Source organism: Balaenoptera acutorostrata, chromosome 12, assembly GCF_949987535.1.
Source record: "Balaenoptera acutorostrata chromosome 12, mBalAcu1.1, whole genome shotgun sequence".
NCBI lineage: Eukaryota > Metazoa > Chordata > Mammalia > Artiodactyla > Balaenopteridae > Balaenoptera > Balaenoptera acutorostrata.
The window spans coordinates 30,412,382-30,430,507 of NC_080075.1; the positions used below are offsets into that span (position 1 = coordinate 30,412,382).

General features: G+C 38.0%; 1 protein-coding gene across 7 annotated transcripts in view; it reads right to left on the bottom strand.

The window, feature by feature from the left end:
• The window catches only part of ALMS1 (ALMS1 centrosome and basal body associated protein), a 235,882-nt gene that overhangs the window by 119,879 nt on the left and 97,877 nt on the right, over window positions 1-18,126 (bottom strand). The gene's annotated exons all lie outside the window — the stretch shown is intronic.

Sequence of the window (18,126 nt, forward strand, 5' to 3'; positions counted from 1 at the left end):
GGCTCATGATAAGTAAGACCACACAGTTAATTTCTTCTAAAAATTTTCACTGAAGCAACAAAAGCAAAGACTACTACTCACCTTTTTTGTTCTAGTAACAGAGGTCCCTTACCCCAACTTCTGCTGGTCACATGACTACCAGCAGAGGCATTTCCAGTTTCTTCTGCAGCCAGATGTGACCATGTGACTAGGTGTAGGCCAATGGGATGTGAGCAAAAGCAGTAAGTACAACTTCTGGTTCCTGTCCTTAAAAAAATCAAGTTCCTGACCTCTATGTTTCCCTACCACAACCATCATTACCATCACCATTACCTTTGCCAACTGAAAATGGTGATGTCTAGAACAACCTTGGGAAGCCAAATGTAAGGATGGCTCAGCTGCCCACCCAGTTTGGTTCCTCAGAAGACCTCAAGAAGCAGAGCTTTCTTTCCTACCCTGGATATGAGAGAAAAATACAGTTCTACCTTATTTGAGCCATTGTATTTGAGTCTCTTTGTTACAGAAGCTTGGCCTACAACCTAATATTTACCATTAACAATAGGAAAAAGAACTAGTACCTCTTTCTGGGGTATAGAATCAGTGCCTAACGATAAATATAACATTTCTTTGAGATTTCTGTGTTTTACCTATAAAGTTATAACCTGGCATTCTATTTAATTTTAGTGCCACATTTGATTTCATATAAAAATATTTTAAATTATGGTGCCATTTCTCACGTAATGGAGGAGATGTACTTTTCCCTATTCCTCCTGCTAAGCACAACTAAAAATCCTGGATATTATATATACAACAAACTTAAAAAGAATCTGAAAGGTGTAGAGAAAAAGGCAGACTGGCTAGGGACCTTGGGACCTGAGGAGTAACAAGGTAGTGAGATCCCTGGGTTTTCTTTTTACTTCAAATATCCCAGACTTGGAGGTGAAGACAGCAACCCATGAACAAAGAGCACAGAAGAGCACAAAGAGCACAAAAGCTCTAACAAAAACCTGCTCTCATGAGCTATAAAACAAGCAAAGGTAAAGTTTAGCAAGACACAAAACTTTTAGACAATAACCGCTCTCTTCCAGCCAAACATCACAGAAAAACACTGTGGCCTCACCCACACTCACACCAGCAAAAGCCAAGTGAGGAGCTTGAGATCTATCCTTTCAAAACTCTAATAAGGAACCCCAACATCCAGGCCAATGTGGAATTAGAGATGGTCAAGCAAGATCCTAGAACTATTTTCACCCCTGATGGCTAGTAATGAGCTACCCCTCCCTGTGATGTCAGTAGAGACGACATGGGGAGACAGCTTTCATTCCCACTTAGCAGTAATGAGGTGCCTCTCTCTCTCCCAGCTGCAGACTGGAAGAAAAGATTTGCAAATCTCATATCCAATAAAAAACTTACAAAGAACTCTCAAAATTGAGGAGTAAAAAAAAAAAAAAATTTTAAACAATCCAGTCCCCCAAAAGGGGCAAAAACATATACATTTCACTGAACAGGACAGAGATGGGAAATAAGGGCATGCAAAGATGTTCAACACCATTAATCATTAAGGAAATGGAAATTAAAACCACAATGAAATATCACAACACACCTATCAGAGAATGGCTAAAATAAAAAATAATGACAGGACTTCCCTGGTGGCGCAGTGATTAAGAATCCGCCTGCCAATGCAGGGGACACAGGTTCCAGCCCTGGTCTGGGAAGATCCCACATGCCGTGCAGCAGCTAAGCCCGTGCACCACAACTACTGAGCCTGTGCTCCACAGCCCATGAGCCTAGAGCCCACGCTCTGCAATGAGAAGCCACCACAATGAGAAGCCCACGCACCACAACGAAGAGTAGCCCCTGCTTGCTGCAACTAGAGAAAGCCTGTGCAGCAACAAAGAACGAACGCAGCCAAAACATAAATAATAAAAATAGAATAAATTAAAAAAAAATAATGACAACATCAAATGCTGGTGTGGCTGTGGAGTAATGAGATCACTCACACATTACCGGTGGGAATGTAAAATGGTACAAACGTCAAATGGTACAAATGGTGTGGAAGTTTCTCAAAAATTTAAAACATACAATTACCATATGACCCAGCAATAGTAATAAAGACCTATGTTCATCAAAAACCTGCAGAGGAATGTTTATAGCAGCTTTATTTGTAATAGCGAACAACTAGAAAACTACCAAGTTGTCATTCAACAGGTACATATTTAAACAAATTGTAGTACATCCATACCATGGAATACTACACATCAGTAAAAATGAACATACTGTTGATATTGAATATTCTGCAGAGAATTATGCTGAGTGAAAAAAAAGCCAATACTAAATGACTGCACACTGTATGATTTCACTTATACGAGTCTTAAAAATGACAAAATTATAGAAATAGAAACTAGATTAATGGTTGCCAGGGGTTAAAAAAGGAATGGGAATAAGAGAGAAGTGGATGTAGCTATTACAAGGCAACATAAGGGACCCTTGCAGTGGTGTAAACATTAAGTAGCCTGACCGTATCAATGTCATTATCCTGGTGTGATATATTGTTACAGATTTGCAAGATGTCATCATTGTTGGAAACTAGGTAAATGGGAAAAGCAATCTTTCTATATTATTTCTTACTACTTTATGAGAATCTACAATTACTTCAAAGTAAAATGTTTAAATTTTTAAAAAGCCAACAAACTAATTAAACACCACTGAACAAAAAACACTTTAAAAATGTGATATTTATTCCATGGCTTCTTATTACCCTGACACTGCCTGACATATCACTGGGAAATAAATATTTCAATTGGAAATAAATACTCCAATGACTACGAATCATAAACTTAGTCCAGCCTCTTAAAACAGGGCATGATTAGATTTATATTCACCCCAAAAGATGTTTCTTCCTCCTTTCCAATAATCCGTATCTTACAATTTTTGGAACACTCCAAACCCTACAGCCTTCCATCACCTCTTTCAAGCTTTATAATAATTATAAACAGCTTTCAAATAACTTTTCCATTTAAAAAATTCTTATAGCTTTGGTATTTGGCAAATAAATTTTAGTATTTTCATATAACCTTTTCCAGATAAGCCGTAAAAACTTATGTTATATACCAACAATGTATCACATGTTAAAAGCTACCATTTAGCTCAACAAAATCCAACACTCTTTAATGATAAACTCACTCAGTAAACTATAAATGAAAGGGACTTCCTCAAACAGATGAATGGCATTTACAAAAGATGCACAGCTAACATTATACTAAATAGTGAAAGATCAGATGCTTTTTCCTTAGGATAAGACCAACACAAGTATGTCCATACTTCCTCTTATCATCTGGAGGTTCTAGCCAGGGCAATCTAGAAAGCAATTTAAAGAAATCCAGAAAGGAGAGGAAGAAGTATCTCTATTTGCAGATGACATGATCTTCTACACAGAAAATAGCAAGGAAATCATACAAGAACCAACTAGGACTAATAACCAAGTTCATTAAAGTTTAGGATGTGAGCTCAACAGACAAAAATCAACTGCATTTCCATACACAGTGAACAAACCAAAAATGAAATAGAACAATTCCATTCACAATAGCATAAAAAAGAATAAAATACTTAAGAATATATTAATCAAAATAAATAAATAAAACTAGTACACCACAAAACATTATTGAAAGAAATTATAGAAGATCAGAATAAATGGAAAACTGGCCCAATGGATTGGAAGACTTAATATTGTTAAGATGGCAATATTCCCGTATTGATCTACAGATTCAAGGCAATTCCTAACAAAATGCCAACTGGCTTTTTTTCTTTGCAAAAATTGACAAGCAGATCCCAAAGTTCATACAGAAATTCAAGGGACCCACTGTAGCCAAACCCATCTGGAAAATGATGAACAAAGCTGGAGGATTCAAGTTCTGATTTCAAAACTTATCACACAGCTACAGTAATCAAAACAGGGTGGTACTGGCACAGGAACAGATATATAGATCAAGAGAATAGAACTGACAGTCCAGAAATAAACACTAACATTTATGATGAATTGACAAAAAGGCCAAGAAAATTCATAGGGAAAGAATAGTCTTTTCAGCAAACATTGCTGGGACAACTAAACAACCATGTGTAAAAGAATGAATCTGCACTCCATACATTAATAAATGCCTCTAAGGGGACAGGCAACAAAAATAAAAATATATACATGTAGTTGTCCAGTTTTCCCAGCACGACTTATTGAAGAGACTGCCTTTTCTCCATTGTATATGTTTGCCTCCTTTGTCATAGATTAGGTGGCCATAGCTGCATGGGTTTATTTCTGGACTTTCTAGAAAATCAATAATTCCACTGACCTATATTTCTGTTTTTGTGCCAGTACCATACTGTTTTGATTACTGTAGCTCTGTTGTATAGTCTGAAGTCAGGGAGCCTAATTCCTCTAGCTCTGTTCTTCTTTCTCAAGATTGCTTCCGCTATTTGGGGTCTTTTGTGTTTCCACAAAAAGTGTAAAATTTTTTGTTCTAATTCTGTGAAAAATGTCCCTGGTAATTTGATAGGGATTGCATTGAATCAGAACACTCCCTAACACCATACACAAAAATAAACTCAAAATACTTATTTGCAAAGCAGAAATAGAGTCACAGATGTAGACAACAAACATATAGCTACCAAGGAGGGAAGGGGGAGGTGGGATGAACTGGGAGATTGGGACTGACATAAAAACACTACTATGTATAAAACTGATAACTAATGAGAACCTACTGTATAGCACAGGGAACTCTACTCAATGCTCTGTGGTCACCTAAATGGGACGGAAATCTAAAAATGAGTGGATATATGTATACGTATAGCTGATTCACTTTGCTGTACAACAAGAAACTAACACAACATTGTAAAGCAGCTATACTCCAATAAAAATTAATTAAAAAAAACCATACAGGTGCATATAATCAGTGAAAGACCCTTCTCCTCAAAGAAAACTAATGTTAATACTTCATTGTTTTCGTTTTTTTTAAAATTTTATTTATTTATGGCTGTGCTGGGTCTTCGTTTCTGTGCGAGGGCTTTCTCTAGTTGCGGGAAGTGGGGGCCACTCTTCATCGCGGTGCGCGGGCCTCTCACTATCGCGGCCTCTCTTGTTGTGGAGCACAGGCTCCAGATGCGCAGGCTCAGCAATTGTGGCTCACGGGCCTAGCCGCTCTGCAGCATGTGGGATCTTCCCAGACCAGGGCTCGAACCCGTGTCCACTGCATTGGCAGGCAGATTCTCAACCACTGTGCCACCAGGGAAGCCCGCTTTTGTTGTTTTTTTAAAGAGAGAAATCCTAATTACATAAGCACTGGTTTGGTTATTTTTCAGTAAATTTGAAATATTGAAGATCTCTAGATTGAAATAAAGAGAGGTAAAATTTGAATCTTTCATATATAATTATTTTAGTTTTAACAAGGAAATTTACAAATTTGAGCTTAAATTGATCACAGCATTCAATGGTAAAGGGTTTCACAGGAACTCAGATTAACTCTTTTGATTCACTTCAGTAGGAAAAATAAAAACTGGAAAATAAAAAAATAAATTAAAAAAAGTAAAAATATATAAATTAGACATCAAAACTTAAAACTCTGTATCAAAATACACAACCAAGAGAGCTAAAAGGCAACCTACAGAATGGGGGAAAGTATGTGCAAATCATATATCTGATAAAGGGTTAATATCTAGAATATGTAAAGAATTCTTACAACTCAAACAAAAAAACAACCCAATTCAAAAATGGGTAGAGGTCTTGAATAGACATTTTTCCAAAGAAGATATACACCTGGTCAACAAGTCCATGAAGAGATGTTCAAATCAATAATCATCAGCAAAATGCAAATCAAAAGCACAATAAGTTGTCACTTCATACCTGGCATAGCCATTATTAAAAAAAAACACACACACAGAAAATATTAAGTGTTGGTGAGAATGTGAAAAAATTTAAATCCTTATGCACTATTTATTGATGGTAATGTAAAATGGTATGGCTGCTATCAAAAACTGTATGGCAGTTCCACAAAAACATAAAAATAGAATGACCACATGATCTAGCAATTCCACTTCTGGGTCTATACCAAAAGAATTTAAAAGCAGGATCTCAAGGAGATATATTTATATGCTCATATTCACAGCAGCACTATTCACAATAGCCAAAAGGTGGAAGCAACTCAAGTGGCACTGATGGATGAACGGATAAACAAATGTGGTACATACATATGATGGAATATTATTCAGCCTTAAAAAGGAAACTCTAACACATGCTACAACATGGATGAACTTTGAGGACACAATTTAAGCAAAATAAGTCGGTCACAAAAAGAAAAATACTGTATGATCCCACTTTTATGGAGCTACCTAAAGGAGTCAAATTCAGAGACAAATTACAATGGTGGTTGCTAGGGGTTGGAGAAGAGGGGGGGATAGGAGATTGTGGTTTAATGGATATAGAGTTTCAGTTTAATAAAAAAAGAGTCCTGAAGATTGGATGACAACAATGTTAATACAGTTAACACCATTCAACTGCAGAGCTAAAAATGGTTAAGATGATAAATTTTGTTATGTATTATTTTAGCACAATTTTTAAAAACAAAAATAAAAATAATTTAAAATTGCCTCAAAGGGGATCACAGACCTAGATATAAGAACTAAAACTAAATCTCTTTGAAGATAATGATAAATTTTTGTGACTCTGGGTTATGCCATGATTTCTTAATATGACACCAAAAGCACAAGCAATAAAAGAGAAGTATAATTTGGACTTTGTCAAAATAAAAAGCTTGTGGGACTTCCCTGGTGGCGCAGTGGTTAAGAATCCGCCTGCCAATGTAGGGGACACAGGTTCGAGCCCTGGTCCTGGAAGATTCCACATGCCGTGGAGCAACTAAGCTCGTGCGCCACAACTACTGAGCCTGAGCTCTAAAGCCCGTGAGCCACAACTACTGAGCCTGCGTACCACAACTACTGAAGTCTGCCCACCACAACTACTGAAGTCTGCGCACCTAGAGGCTGTGCTCCACAACAAGAGAAGCCATCGCAATGAGAAGCCCGCACCTTGCAAAGAAGAGTAGCCTCCATTTGCCGCAACTAGAGAAAGCCCGCGTGCAGCAATGAAGACCCAACACAGCCAAAGATAAATAAATAAATTTATAAAAAAATTAAAAACTTGTGCTTCAAAGGTCACCATCAAGAAAGTGAAATGACAGTATAAAGAATCAGAGAAAATACGTACAAGTAATATATCTGATAAGAATCTAATATTCAGAATATACAAAGAAGTCTTACAATTCAACAGTAAAAAGACAATTAAATTTTAAAATGGGCAAAAGCTCTGAATAGAGGTGTTTCTGCAAAGAAGATAAATGACAAATAACCACATGAAAAGACATTCAGTATCATTAATCATTAGGAAAATAAATTAAAAACAAGATGAGACACTACTTCAAACCCATCAGAATAACTATAATCAAAAAGGTAGAAAATAGTGACATTGAAAAGGTTTTCTAGTATGAGAAACTACAACCCTCATAACTGTTGGTGGGAATGTAAAATGGTACAGTTACTTTTGAAAAACAGTTTGGCAGTTCCTTAAGATGTTAAACACAGAGTTATCGTATGTCCTAGCAATTCCACTTCTAGGTATATATAGCCAAGAGATAGGAAAACATGTCCATTCAAAAACTTGTACACTTATGTTTATAGCAGCACTATTCACAATGGCCAAAAAGTGGAACAACATGTCTATCAACTGGTGAATGGATAAATAAAATACAATATATCTATACAATGGTATATTATTTGGCAATCAAAAGTACTGAAGTACTGATTCATGCTACTATGCAACATGGATGAATCTTGAAAATATTATGCTAAGTAACAAAGAAGGCAGTCACAAAAGATCACATATTAAATGATTCCATTTATATGAAACGTCCAGAATAGGCAAATCCATAAGGAGAGAAAGTAGATTATTCGTTGTCTAGGGCTAAGGGAATGGAGGTGGAGGGGTAGAATGGTAAAAATGTTCTAAAATTTAGTTATTGGCCAATTCTGTAAATAAAGTAAAAATGATTGAATTATATATTTTAAATGGGTGAATGTTACTGTATATAAATTGTAGTGAGATAAAGCTGTTACAAAAGTACTTTTAGCTGATATGTCCTTTATGAATTTCCAGACTATTTCTTAATTAAAATTTTCACCTAACAGAGCTACTTGAGTTTTGTCAGATTATTCACTCATTGCTCAGCTTAATATCACAAGTCACAGACCTCATGTAACAAACCAGAAAGGAAATAATAGTTCCTCCTTGTCACATAAAACAAACAAAACACACACATGCACATGTGCACGCACACACACAGCCACACATACACAGTCATCTAGCACTAAAAGTAAAAATCTACTCTCTACAAAGAAATGAAACATGGATTACTATTTCATGCAAAACTCCCTTGAGGTAATACCCTCGCAGTCCAGTGGTTAGGACTCCGTGCTCTCACTGCTGAGGGCCCTGGTTCAATCACTGCTCGGGGAGCTGAGATCCCACAAGCCACACGGTGCAGACAAATTAATTAATTAATTAATTAATTAATAAGGAAGTAAGTAAAGCTTTTAAAAAAATTAAAATTATTTTAAAAACTCCCTTGAAAATCAATAAATTTATGGAAACAAATGTTTTAAAAATAAATAAGGGTTATTATAAGCTTGAATGTAAAATTTTAGAAAAATCTATAAACTATCACGTAATTACTTGACAGGATTAATTTTCTAGATTGTTCATAATTTTATATGTTAGGACTTCAAAGTCAAAACTTAAAAAAAAAACAAAAACTACAACAGTTAAAGCAATTTCTACTTGCATTAGAACCAATGAGTATGCTAAGTCTTCTTTTAAAATGTTTTCTGGAAAAACTTGAAAATCTTGCTATACATTTAAAATCAACCCTAAACCTACTGGGATGAGAACTTCATTATTTATATTCAAAACAACAGTAAGTCTAAGCAACAATACTTTGTATGCGTGTGGATATTTTACAGCTCTGTAAAATACATTCTTCCGGAAGAATGTTTAATGTAAAAACAAGCACAACATACACAAAAGATCAGAGACAATATAAAAATATATTAGTCAACTTATATGCAAATGTTTTATAGAGGTAAAATTCACATAACATGAAGCTAACCATTTTAACGCGTATAACTTGTTAGCATTTAGACCACCTCTATCCAGTACATAACCATCACCTCTATCTAGTTCCAAAAGTTTTATCAACCCAAAATGAAACCCATATCCATTATGCAGCTACCCCTTCTCCCCTCTCTGCTCAACATTTGCCAACTATTAATAAGCTTTCTGTTTCTGTTAATTTAACTATTCTGGATATTTCATATAAATGGAATAATATGTGACCTTTCATATCTGGATTCTTTCACTCAGCATAATGCTTTCAAGGTTCACCTATACTATAGCATGTATCAGAAATTCATTGCTATTTATGGCTGAATAATATTCCATTGTATTGGATATACCACACATTCTTTATCTATTCATTAATTGATGGACATTTAGCTATTTCCAACTTTTGGCTTTTATGAACAGTGCTATTATGAAAACTTATGTACAATTTTTTGTTTGAACACCTGTTTTCAAATCTTTTGGGTATACACCTAGTAGTGGAATTACTGGGTCATTATTATTATTATTCCACACTATTATTATTTGTTACTCTACGTTTAACTATTTGAGGAGCCGCAAAACACAGTGACTGCACTATTTTACACCCCCACCAGCAATGCACAAGGGTTCCAATTTCTCCATATCCTTGCCAAGACTTTTTATTTTCCATTTTTAAAATGGAAACAGGTGGAGAGATATACCATGTTCTTGGATTGGAAGAATCAATATTGTGAAAATGACTATACTACCCAAAGCAATCTACAGATTCAATGCAATCCCTACCAAATTACCAATGGTATTTTTTACGGAACTAGAACAAATCATCTTAAAATTTGTATGGAGACACAAAAGACCCCGAATAGCCAAACCAGTCTTGGGGGAAAAAAAACGGAGCTGGAGGAATCAGACACCCTGACTTCAGACTATACTACAAAGCTACAGTAATCAAGACAATATGGTACTGGCACAAAAACAGAAACATAGATCAATGGAACAAGATAGAAAGCCCAGAGATTAACCCATGCACCTATGGTCAACTAATCTATGACAAAGGAGGCAAAGATATACAATGGAGAAAAGACAGTCTCTTCAATAAGTGGTGCTGGGAAAACTGGACAGCTACATGTAAAAGAATGAAATCAGAACACTCCCTAACACCATACACAAAAATAAACTCAAAATGGATGGGCAGAAGACCTAAATAGACATTTCTCCAAAGAAGACATACAGATGGCCAACAAGCACATGAAAAGATGCTCAACATCACTAATTATTAGAGAATGCAAGTCAAAACTACAATGAGGTATCACCTCACTCCTGTTAGAATGGGCATCATCAGAAAATCTACAAACAACAAATGCTGGAGAGGGTGTGGAGAAAAGGGAACCCTCTTGCACTGTTGGTGGGAATGTAAATTGATACAGCCACTATGGAGAACAGTATGGAGGCTCCTTAAAAAACTAAAAATAGATTTATCATATGATCCAGCAATCCCACTACTGGGCATATACCCAGAGAAAACCATAATTCAAAAAGATACATGCACCCCAATGTTCATTGCAGCACTATTTACAATAGCCAGGTCATGGAAGCAACCTAAATGCCCATCGACAGAAGAATGGTTAAAGAAGCTGTGGTACATATATACAATGGAATATTACTCAGCCATAAAAAGGAACGAAATTGAGTCATTTGCTGAGACGTGGATGGATCTAGAGACTGTCATACAGAGTGAAGTAAGTCAGAAAGAGAAAAACAAATATCGTATATTAACGCATGTATGTGGAACCTAGAAAAATGGTACAGATGAGCCGGTTTGCAGGGCAGAAGTTGAGACACAGATGTAGAGAACAGACATATGGACACCAAGGGGGGAAAACTGCGGTGAGGTGGGGATGGTGGTGTGCTGAATTGGGCGATTGGGATTGACATGTATACACTGATGTGTATAAAATTGATGACTAATAAGAACCTGCAGTATAGAACAAACAAACAAACAAACAAAACAACTAATACAAAAAAATAATAATAATAAAGCTATCCTAGTAGGTTTGAAGTGGTACCACTGTTCTTTATTTCTTCACATGGCTTTGAGTTGCTGTCTAGTGTCCTTTCATTTCACCTGGATGACTGACTTCCTGTAGCATTTTTTGCATGCCAAACTTCCTAAGTTAACATTTATCTGGTCTTAAATTCTCATATATATTTTTTTTTAATTGGAAATACATTTTTTAATTAATTTATTTTTGGCTGCGTTGGGTCTTCGTTGCTGTGCGTGGCCTTTCTTTTTAGTTGCAGTGAGCAGGGGCTACTCTTCATTGCCGTGTGCGGGCCTCTCATTGTGGTGGCCTCTCTCGTCTTGGAGCACCGGCTCTAGGTGCGCAGGCTCTAGAGCGCAGGCTCAGTAGTTGTGGCGCATGGGCCTAGCTGCTCTGCAGCATGTGGGATCTTCCTGAACCAGGGCTCGAACCCATGTCCCCTGCATCAGCAGGCGGATTCCTAACCACTGTGCCACCAGGGAAGCCCCTCTCATATATTTTTAAAGATAGTTTTGCCAGATGTAGAATTCTTGGTTGGCAGTTTTTTCCTTCAGCACTTTAAATATATCATCCCACTTCCTTTAGTTCTCTTAGGTTTCTTAAGAGAAGTTGACTGCTAATCTTATTGAAGATCCCTTGTAAGTGATGAGTTGCTTCTCTATTGTTTCTTTCAAGATTTCCTGTCTTTGGTTTTCAACAATTTGACTATTCACTTGACCCCTGAACAACACGAGTCTTGAACTATGCAGGTCCACTCATACATGGATTTTTTTTTCAATAAATATGTACTACAGCACTAAACGATCTGCAGTTGGTTAAATTGGAGGATACAGAACCATGGATATGGAGGGATGACTGTAAAGTTATATGTGAATTTTCAGCTGCACTGGCAGGGGTTGGGGGAGGGGGGGTCAGAGTCCCTAACCTCCGCATTGTTCAAGGACCAACTGTAATGTGTCTCAGTGTGGAACTCTTTCAGTTTTTCCTGCCTGAAGTTCATTAAGCTTCTTGGATGTATATATGCATGTTTTCCATCAAATTTGGAAAGTTTTCAACAATTACTTCATCAAGTATTATTTCTGTCCATTTCTCTTTTCTCTCACCCTAGGACTTCCATTATACACATGTTGGTATGCTGGTGGTACCTCATGGCTCTGTTAATTTTTCTTCATTCTTTTCTCCTTCTGGGCTTTCAAACTTGACAATCTCAACTGACCTATTTTCAAGTTCACTGATTCTTTGTTTGACCTGCTCAAATGTGTCCTTCTAGTTGGACTTTTCATTTCAGTTATTGTACTTTCAGCTCCAGAATTTGAATTTGGATCTTTTTTCTAATTGCTATCCCTTTTTTGACATCTCTATTTGGTGAGACATCCTTTCCTTGGTTTTCTTTAGATTGTTGACCATGGCTTTCTTTAGCTCTTTGAGAACATTTAAGACAGCTGATCTAAAATCTTTTTCTTATTATTCCTGGGCTTCCTCACGGGCAGTTTATTAATTACAGTTGACCTTTGAACAACTTGGATTTGAACTGTGAGGGTCCACTTGTATGTGGATATTTTGCAATAGTAAATACTACAGTACATCGTGGTTTGTGGTTGGTTGAATCCACATAACGGGGAAAAAATATCACAGAAATGGAGAACCGAATACGTTATATGTGACTTAATCCCTGTGTAGTGTTACTGTAAACTGTATTTCTCCTCCTGACAAGAGCCATATCTTGTTTCTTTAAGTGTTTCATAATTTGTTGAAAACTGGACATATCAAATATAGTCTGGCAACTCTGGATACCAGATTCTGCCCCCTACCTGGAGTTTGGTGTTGCTGCTTGTTGTGGGTTATTGTTTGGCTCTTTGATACTTTTCTAAACTACTTTTGTAAAAAGTTTGTATTCTTTGTTGTGCGTGGCACTGAAGTCTGTGTTCTCTTAGCTTAACTGTCAGCTCTTATTTTGACAGTTTCCTTAAACACCTGCAGCCAAAAAAGTAAAAGAAAACAGAAAACAACCTCTCCCAATCTGTTCTGATTTTCTCTATGTTGAAGCATTCCAACACTTAGTTTAGCCAGGTCCTTCAACCTTCACTTACAGCTTGTGCAATGCAAAGCCTGAAAGGTCGGCCAGAGGTGAAAGCTTAAGGTCTTCTTAGGCCTTTGCTGAGAATAAGTCGAGCTCTGGGCATGCACATGGCCTCCTCAATTCCCCAGTATAAGCAGGACCTTTAAAAAGTCCTATTCCCCATGTATCTCCTTTCTCAGCTGCTTCCTTCCCAAGCTTTTCAGTGTGCCTATTGTTTATCCTGACTGTTATCCCTAGACCCAGGCTGCTGCAGCCGATGCTTTGGCCATTAAATGCTTTTGTCAAACACTGGCAGGGAAGCTGCCTCAGCCTTGGGAAAGCTTTTAGTTGAGTAAAGCAAAGGGAAGTTCCTGCACTAGTCCTTCAGGGAGCTGTCAGACAGGTTGAAACACTCAATAACAATTTTTTAAGAATAAGGTTTGTATTGTGCCCTCTCTAACTATTAACCTGCGTTAGGAGTGTGGTCTGTCATCATTGAAGCTACGGTTTAAGATACCTCAGCCAATGCTCTCCTACTATAGTACAACAGCTCTTTACTTTAGTAATCATTCCCTATTTTTTTTTTTTTAAGTTCTGACCAGATTCCAGAGATCTACAAAAGTTGGTTCTAACAGATTTTGCCAGCTTATTAGTTCTTTTTGTGCAGAAATGGAGCCCTGGAGTTCCCTACTCGACCGTTTATGGTAACATCACTCACAAATGTTTTATATGTATAAAAAAAGTATATGACTTTTGACTATGCTGATTGCTAATTTCAATACATATTCTTTATTATACTGAGGCATTATTGCTCTACTCTAATTTAGAGAAGTATTTTTAATTGGGAACAGATTTTTACTTTTTATTTTTATTCCCAAATACCTTTTTGGAACCTACTGAAATAACTACAGTTTTCCTGCTAATGTAAAATGTATGTTTATAAATTACCTAAGACTGAACTATCTGCTTTGCTGGCTTATGCTCTACCTGTTCATGATACATTATTTTAAAAAATATGATACTGAATACCAAATACTAATATTTATTTAAACATTTTTCATCTATTTGACACATTACATTCTTTTTTTAATATGTATATTGTGTTAAGAACACTTAATATGAGATCTGTCCTGTTGACAAAGGGTCTACTTTTTTAAGTGCATCACGTTGGGGAATAGGTCTCTCTCTAGGATTTATTTATCTTACATAACTGAAACTGTACACTAATTTCCTACTTCCTACTCATCACAGCCCTGGCAATCACCATTCTACTCTGTTTTTATGAATTTGGCTATTTTAGAAACCCCATATAAGTAGAATCATGCAGTTGTCCTTCTGTAACTGGCTTACTTCACTTAGCATAACATCCTCCATATTAATCCATGTTGTTGCATATGGCAGGATTTTCTTCTTTTTAAAGGCTGACTAATATTCCATTATACATATTTACCACATTTTCTTCATCTACGCATCCATCAATAAACATATAGGTTATTTCCATATCTTGACTATTGCGAAATCTTGACTACTGTGAATAATGTTGCAAAGAACAAGGGAGTGCAGATATCTCTTCGAGATCCTGATTTCAATTCTTTTAGATATCTACCCAGAAGTAGGATTATTATATGATATAGTAATTCTATTTGTAACTTTTTGAAAAACCTCCATACTGTTTTCTATAGTGGCTGCACAATTTTACATTTCTTTCAACAATGTACAAGGGTTTCAACTTCTCCACATCCTCTCCAACCCTTGTTATCTTTTGGTTTTTTTTTTTTAAACAAATTTATTTTATTTATTTATTTTTGTCTGTGCTGAGTCTTGGTTGCTGTGCACGGGCTTTCTCTAGTTGTGGTGAGGGGGGGTACTCTTCATTGCGATGCATGGGCTTCTCATTGTGGTGGCTTCTCTTGTTGCGGAGCATGGGCTCTAGGCACGCGGGCTTCAGTAGTTGTGGAACGTGGGCTCAGTAGTTGTGGCTCACAGGCTCTAGAGTGCAGGCTCAGTAGTTGTGGCACATGGGCTTAGTTGCTCCACAGCATGTGGGATCTTCCCGGACCAGGGCTCGAACCCATGTTCCCTGCATTGGCAGGCAGATTCTTAACCACTGTGCCTCCAGGGAAGCCCTCTTTTGGCTTTTTGATAGTAGCCATCTTGATGCATCTGAGGTGATATCTCCTTGTGGTTTTCATTTGCATTTCCCTTTTGATTAGCGATGTTGAGTATATTTTTATGTACTTGCTGGAGAGCTGGATATCTTTGGAGAAATGTCCATTCAAGTCCTTTGCCCATTTTTTAATCAGGTTGGGTTTTTTTTTTTTTGGCTATTGTGGTATAGGAGTTCCCTGTGGATTTTGGGTATTAACCTCTTTATCAGATACATGGTTTGCAAATATTTTCTCCCATTTCATAGTTTGCCTATTCAGTCTATTGATTGTTTCTTTGCTGTGCAAAAGCTTTTCAATTTGATATAGTCCCAGCTGTCCATTATTGCTTTTGTTGTCTATGCTATACCCATAACATGTTTTATGTAGTCTCATGATAGCCACAAAGAAAATACCACAAAAGATAAGAAGAGAAACAAAGAAAACAGTCTAAGCATATCCCTACAAAAAAATTTTACAAATCACAAAGGAAGACAGATTGTTATCATGGGGAAATCTGATGCTTTCATCTCACAGGACAATATAATTTACATTTTCCCCAACATTTTTGAGTCCCCTTACAGATTTTAAAATGTCAATCATCTTGCCTTCCAATACTCACCTGCAACCTGATTGGGGATGGGTGGTTAGCTATGACCCACCCTGGTCAGAGATAGTCCTGGCCCATTAGAGGAACACAGACCCACTAGATTACTGCTGGACCACACTTATCCACTTGATATGCAAATTCTGCTGAAATTCCAATGTACAGTGAGTGCCTTTAGTGGATGGCTCCTTTCTCCTAACTATACCTCCCCACAGGAAGTAGAAATAACTAACCTTGGACCCAGTGAAAGAATGGTGTGGATGGAACTTCAAAAGGGGGGAAAAGGCACTCAGGTTGACACCAGCAACGTTAGAAGATGACATCATAGTGATACAATCACAGCACCTGGCCCTACCTCACTGTGGACGAGGCTGCCAATGAGATATTGACCTACGAGAGCCCAATAACAAATCATCACATGGGGCACACAGCAGGCAGGCACAAAACTATAAAATGTAGATGCCTGCTACTGTTGTCCCTACTCTGTGCCATCTGGGTCATGGGGCTTTCTCCATGACCCCAAAGAGGCAACACCAGAAAGTTACTGGAAGACCACAGCACTCACCCACAACTGAACCCCAGGATGGGGGGATGGTGTATGTTGGAAGTCAGCCCTAGAGGGGCTGGGCCCAAAATGTCACCAGGTATAGATATTAGCTGGACAATTCAAGCCCTCTATCTTAAATGGGACCAAGAGCACAAATGCTTAATTGCCACCAGCCATTACACTGCCCTAATTTCAACCCTAATTGGCTGATAAGATTATGCAGTTCAGACCCATCTCTGGTAATACAAGACTAAACATTAAATTGTCATGAACATATAACTAAATATTCTTGGGCCTCTAATCTTTACTATTTATGATGGAGATTTCCTATGCCTATGAGAACGGCACTGCTTAATCACTTGCGAGGGGCACACCCAAAGACCCTTAAAGTTTACTGAGAATTTGAGATACCAACAGACACTCCCAATGGTGCAAGCAAACCTTAATCAGAGCATCCCAAATCCATGCAACGCTATTAGACCCCTTGGCCCCTCAGTTCCCCTCCTGGGTGGCTGGAGAGCCACCCACTCTAGAATGGCTCCCTTCACCTGCAACAACACTGCTGGTGACAATGCCCCAGCCCATGACAGCACGGGACACAACTTCATCACGAATGCCACCTCCGCAACCTTCCACTATAGAAGAGGTGACACCCAGGAAGACATGGCAGCTGATGATGGCAAGCATTCCCCAGGACTTGGTTGCTGAATGGAATGCTTATCTAAATTCCCTGCTGATGACCCACTTCAGTGGCATTTTGTAGAGTTAAATATTATTTACCCCAAGGTCCCCTTGCTTATTATTATTATGCTTGCTGCTCAAGTGTCCGGTAGCACTATGACTGCCAGGCTGCTCTCCACTGCACCTTTAAATTTTGGTAGGCCAAGGTACGTGTTGAGTCTCATAACCTTACAGAGGTCTGATTAAATGCTTCATTTAATTGCCTGCCCTCACTACACACACTAGATTGTTCCACATTATGTGACCTACTGAGGGTTAGTGAATTTAAATTCTGTTGGGAGGACCCCTCCCTGGCTACAGATGCTACAACCACCAGAGGACCTCCCCAACCCCCCCCACACATACACCCTCCACAACTGCAGCCAGAGCCATCTCCCTACACCACCCCGAGGGAGTCCCTTCCCACTGTCAGCACTCAGGGCTCCACAATCTTCTCATTCAAACCCTCCCACAGTCTTAGTATTTTTATGCAATGGGCAGAAACCAGTGCTCATTTTTTGGGCTGCTGTAATTGCTGAACATATTATCAAACTCAACAAAGGCTTCTTCCTGAGTTAGTGGCCTACCTGGCTAATTTCTTGACTCTGCCCCCATTTGCCCAACAGAGGTATCCCATGCATCCCTGTGGCTTACCCAGCTACTCTCTACAGTGCTCAACAGCTCCCATGCAACACTTTGCAATACCATATGTAGCATCTGGCAGGAGCCCCCACATGCCCATATGCCCTTTATAATCTCCCATATCTGTCCAGGCACTAACACACTCCACCTGTGACACCACATGGATGAATACGACCTATACCTCTCATCCCAAGAA